At 44.6% G+C, this 6,085-nt stretch overlaps 1 pseudogene; it reads left to right on the forward strand.

Annotated features, from left to right (window-relative positions):
- The first annotated feature begins 1,517 nt into the window (after nt 1-1,517).
- On the forward strand, nt 1,518-2,900 carry LOC129060260 (histone-lysine N-methyltransferase SETMAR-like; annotated as a pseudogene).
- Nucleotides 2,901-6,085: the final 3,185 nt, after the last annotated feature.

Raw genomic sequence — 6,085 nt, forward strand, 5'->3', positions numbered from 1 at the left:
TGGACCCAAAGCTTGACTGTTGCGGGGTGGGCTGAGGTGGGAGTGGGGAGGATTCACACAGAAAAAAAAAAAAAAAAAAAAAAAGGCATCCTCCTGGGTGCCAAATGTGGCAGTTCCTCCATTTCTTTCCTGTACAAAGCCCTCCCAATGTGGAAAACACTACTTTTTGACCGTGTTACTCTTCTTTCCTTTTAAGAAAATAAGTTCCCAATCTTTGGGTTTTTTAAACAGTGCAAATGCTGGCGTTTCAGAGCTGCTTTAGTGTCTTCAGCTAGATGTTGAAAAGAGCCCAGTCTTCTCTCATTATTTCCTCTGCCCCTCAGTTTATTTCATGTAGAGCTCTAATTGAAAGATCCCAGCCGGGTGCAGTGGCTCATGCCTGTAATCCCAGCACTTTTGGAGGCCGAGGCGGGTGGATCACGAGGTCAGGAGATCGAGACCATCCTGGCTAACACGGTGAAACCCCATCTCTACTAAAAATACAAAAAATTAGCCGGGCGTGGTGGCAGACGCCTGTAGTCCCAGCTGCTTGGGAGGCTGAGGCAGGAGAATGGCGTGAACCGGAGAGGCGGAGCTTGTAGTGAGCCGAGATCGCACCACTGCACTCCCGCCTGGGCGACTGAGCGAGACTCCATCTCCAAAAAAAAGAAAAAAAGGAAAGAAAGATCCCTGGAGTATGAGTCAGGAAACACAGGTTCTGCTCCCACTCTACCATCTTTCTGGCACTGTGACCTTGGGCAAGTCATCATCTCTGAGTTGGATTTTCTAACATTTCTAACATGCAGAATCACAGGATGGGAGGAGGCATGGCTTAGTTAGTTCACGGGGTCGCTATGTAATGTTTTGTTATGTATTGGTGACCTCATTCATGCATTCATCAGATATGCCAAGGATCACAGCAGGCATGAAGATACAAAGTGAAATGAGACCAGTCCCTGCCCGCGAACAGGCAGCATGGCAACATGATGGACAGAGCACAGATTTTCTGAGGGATACAGCCAGGTCCTACCCCTAATTAGCTTCATGAGCTCAGCTAAGTTTTTATAACTTCTCTGAGCCTTGACTTTCTCATCTGCATGATGGATTATTTTGTAGATTGACCACTCGTCCTGGTTTGCCTGAGACTGAAGGGTTTCCTGGGACACAGAACTTCCAGTGCTAAAACCTAGAAAATCCCAGGCATATCAAGATGAGTTGGTCACTTAGAGGACAGATGAATTGAAATGACATATAGAAATGGACTCACAGTGTGTCCTGCATCTAGTAGCTGCTTTATAAATGTAGTCACACACAAACGTGCTCCTCACAACATGGTAAAGGAAAAATAAAATGAAACAAATAGGTGAGTGCAAAATAATTGCAGTTTTTGGATTGTTGGAATTTGCTGTTTAATACTGGAATACATTCTTAAATAAATGTGGTTATGTTATACATCATTTTAATGGGCATTTCTCGCTTTATGTTTGCTAATGATTTATCACTTGCTGTTTATTTTATGTGTATTTTAGACTATAGAAATGATGTTAGACATAAAGCAAATTCAAGTGATTTTCTTATTCGAGTTCAAAATGGGTCGTAAAATAGCAGAGACAACTCGTAACATCAACAACGCATTTGGCCCAGGAACTGCTAACGAACGTACAGTGCAGTGGCAGTTCAAGGAGACAAGGAGCGTAGTGGTGGGCCATTGGAAGTTGACAATGACAAACTAAGAGCAATCATCGAAGCTGATCCTCTTACAACCACACAAGAAGTTGCTGAAGAACTCAACATCAGCATTTGACGCATATTGGAAAGGTGACAAAGCCCGATAAGTGGGTGCCTCATGAGCTGATCGAAAATCAAGAAAATCATCATTTTGAAGTGTCTTCTCTTATTCAATGCAACGGCAAACCATTTCTCAATTGGATTGCCACGTGCGACAAAAAGTGGCTTTTATACAACAATTGGTGATGACCAGCTCAGTGACTGGACCCACAAGAAGTTTCAAAGCACTTCCCAAAGCCAAACCTGCACCAAAAAACATCCTGGTCACTGTTTGGTGGTCTACGGCCGGTCTGATCCACTGCAGCTTTCTGAATCCCAGCGAAACCATTACATCTGAAAAGTATGCTCAACAAACTGATGAGATGCACTGAAAACTGCAATGCCTGCAGCCAGCATTGGTCAACAGAAAGGGCCCAATTATTCTTCATGACAATGCACAACCAAAGCTTCAAAAGTTGAACAAACTGGGCTACAAAGTTTTGCCTCATCTGCCACATTCACCGGACTTCTCGCCAACTGACTACCACTTCTTCAAGCATCTCGATAACTTTTTGCAGGGAAAATGCTTCCCCAACCAGCAGGATGCAGAAAATGCATTTCAAGAGTTCGTCAAATCCCAAAGCATGGATTTTTACACTACAGGAATAAACAAACTTATTAATCATTGGCAAAAATGTGTTGATTGCAATGGTTCCTGTTTTGATTAATGAAGATGTGTTTGAGGCTAGTTCTAATTATTTAAAATTCACCGTCTAAAACTGCAATGACTTTTGCGCCAACCTACGCTAAGGCAGCTAAGGCAGCACACAGGAGAGAGGAACTCTGAGAGGATCCTAGGGAGCTGGATGGTGAAGGAGGAGTTGGAGTTGATTAGGTGAGGAATGATGATTGGGGAGGTGCATTCTGTGTATGGAATGTTCATAAATGCGTGAAAGCTTAAGAGCTTACAGCCTGGGGTGTCCTGTGTGGCTAGAACTAAGCAGGTAAGATCTCAAAGGTAAATCTGATTCATATCAGAGAGGCCTATTGTAATTCTAATGAATTTGGACATAATTCTTAAGGTCTCCAAACACTTTTGATGATACATCCTTTTGGTGAAGAAAAAAACAAAGGTACCCGTACCTTTCCCAATATAATACATGTTATATTTATGAATAATGTACATGTATTGTGTAAATAAATAAAGCATACAAAAAAATAAGTGTTTAAAGGATCAAATTAAAGGTAAATACAAACAAGAGTTCTGTTTTTCTTCTACGCTCCCAAGAGGACACACACCTTACCTGCTTCCTCGAGGACACACACCCTACCTCAGAAACAGCCACTTTAGGCAGCAAAGAGTCGCAGAGAGTTTTAAAGCAAAAAACTGACATGAGCAGATTTGATTTTTAGAAGATTGCCTTGGATATATATGTAGAAGACAAGGCTGGAAACAAAACGCCCAACAGGAAGCTATTGTAAAAGTCCAGGAGAAACGTACCAGTGGCCTGAATGAAGGTGGCCACAGTGGATTTACAGAGAAGGTGACAGATTGGAGAGACATTTAGGAAGTAGAATCAAAAGGACATGTGGGGCTGGGCACAGTGGCTCACGACTATAATCCCAACACTCTGGGAGACCAAGATGGGTGGATCACTTGAGCTCAGGAGTTGGAGACCAGCCTGGGCAACATGACAAAGCCACTTCTCTTAAAAAAAAAAAAAAAAAATTAGCTAATTAGCTGGGTGTGGTGGCGCATGCCTGTAGTCCCAGCTACTTGGGAGGCTAGGGTGGGAGGATCACCTGAGCCTGGGAGGCAGAGGTTGAAGTGAGCCAAGATCACACTTCACTCCAGCCTGGGCAACAGAAAGAGACCTGGTCTCAAAAAACAAAAACAAACAAACAAACAAAGGACATGTGACTGAAAAGGGACCTATTGAGTTAAATAAATACATGAATGCATACAATTGAAAGATGTCCACAAAGGGAGACACGCCTAGACCTGACATGAAATTCACTGACACTTTTGATCCACATCCCACGTATGATACAGAAAAACAACCAGGCCAGGTCCCCATTATTACTTTCCTGAGTACTTTGGCTCCTTGAGCCCCTGCCTCTATACACACACACACACACTTTTTAAAAGTATATGTATGAAAGTAGGGCCGGGCACAGTGGCTCACGCCTGTAATCCCAGCACTTTGGGAGGCTGAGGCGGGCGGATCACAAGGTCAGGAGATCGAGACCATCCTGGCTAACATAGTGAAACCCCGTCTCTACTAAAAACCCAAAAAATTAGCCGGGCATGGTGGCAGGCGCCTGTAGTCCCAGCTACTCAGGAGGCTGAGGCAGGAGAATGGCGTGAACCCGGGAGGCGGAGCTTGCAGTGAGCCGAGGTCGCGCCACTGCACTCCAGCCTGGGCGACAGAGCGAGACTCCGTCTCAAAAAAAAAAAAAAGAAAGAAAGTATATTTAATGATTGCATCAGTAGAAAGGTGAATATAATCCAGGAGTATTATATTCACTTTTTTTCTTCTGATTTTAAAATAAATGAAAACACTTTTGTGGGTCCCCAAGATTATCATGCCTTCAGGGCCTGAAAGAGACACACCAGTCTCTTTTCTTATTGAGGATTCAGCGCCATCTGGTGGTTCTCATCTGGCAAGGGTGCCCAGCCACTTCTGCTCTGCAGAAAAAGGTTCATCTGCAAAATTTTCATTCAGAGAATACAGACCAAGCCCAACCGCTCTGATTACTGCTTGACTCAGATCCAAACTGCCCGACACTGGGCTTTGAAGCTGTCTGATTGGCAGGAGCTAAAGTGAGACTTTAAGAAGACAACGAGTGCCCAGTGGTGACCACAAATCAGCTGAGGAAAGCCAACAGCCCAACTTTTTCATCAGATTGTTAGTGCTGTAGTTTTCCTCATTTTTGTACTTGAGGCAACACATCGAAGAGAATTTAAAAAGAAGACAAGTTTAACAAAGCATCTTTTTAAAATACTAAAACAAATCACAGTTTATCAATATTCATTAATCATTTCCTGCTCTCGTCTTGCCTGTACTTCATTCTATACCTGCAGATGTCACCCACGTGGGTCCATCCTCCAAGAAGCTGGAGGCTTGCCCGTGTGTCCTGTAGTACAGGATGTGGGGGTATGTGGGCCACTGCCACTGGGGTAATGTTCCCTGCGTCCCAAAACTGGGATTCGAGAGCTCTTCCTTTGAAGTCATGAATTTATAAAAGGTGTTTAATAATCGTTGCTACCATACATATTGTTATGTATGAATTGTGTCCTCCAAAATCCATATGTTGAGGTCCTAACCCGCAGCACCTCAGAATGTGATCTTATTTGGAAACAAGGCCTTTGCAGATGTAATTAGTGAAGTAAAGGTGAGGTCATCCTGGAGCTGAGTAGGGTTCCTAATCCAATATTACCGGTGTTCTTTTAAGAAGGGAAAATTTGGCCGGGCGCAGTGGCTCACACCTGTAATCCTAGCACTTTGGGAGGCTGATGCAGGCAGATCACGAGGTCAGGAGATCGAGACCATCCTGGCTAACATGGTGAAACCCCGTCTCTACTAAAAATACAAAACATTATCCAGGCATGGTGGCGGGCGCCTATAATCCCAGCTACTCAGGAGGCTGAGGCAGGAGAACGGCGTGAACCCGGGAGGTGGAGCTTGTAGTGAGCTGAGATCGCGCCACTGCACTCCAGCCTGGGCGACAGAGCAAGACTCCGTCTCAAAAAAAAAAAAGGAAGGGAAAATTCGAAGAGAGATGCATAGAGGGATGATGCTGTGAAGACGCAGGGAGAAGACCACCATCCACAGGCCAAGGAGAGTGGCCCAGAACAAACCCTTCACTCAGAGCTCTCAGAAGGAGCCAGGCCTCTGACACCTTCATCTCACACTTTTAGCCTCCAGAGTTGTGAGATGATACATTTCTGTAGTTTGAGCCACCTAGTTTGTGGCAGTTTGTGACAGCAGCCCTGGAAAATGAACTGAGATTTGTGGTGGTTTGCTGGCAATCTTTGGCGCTTCTTGGCATGTAGAAGCATCACCCTGTGCATGCTGCAGTGGGTCCACTATTAGCCCAGAAAACCCCCCAGAAGACTGCTCTGGAGGAGGACCTGAAGAACACACCTTTCAGCAAAGCGATGAAGAATGCACTGGTGTTGGGACCATCCTCCACAGCCAAGGGATGATGATAAAATAGAACATCACAAAACTGAATTCACGGACAACAGTGAGGCCAACAGGTGCCCCAAACAATGGAGAAGGTGGTTGTGGTCAATCGTCACAAAAGCTAGGTGGTTACTAATACAGTGACAGCA

The sequence above is a fragment of the Pongo abelii genome, chromosome 6 (assembly GCF_028885655.2).
Source record: "Pongo abelii isolate AG06213 chromosome 6, NHGRI_mPonAbe1-v2.0_pri, whole genome shotgun sequence".
Lineage (NCBI taxonomy): Eukaryota > Metazoa > Chordata > Mammalia > Primates > Hominidae > Pongo > Pongo abelii.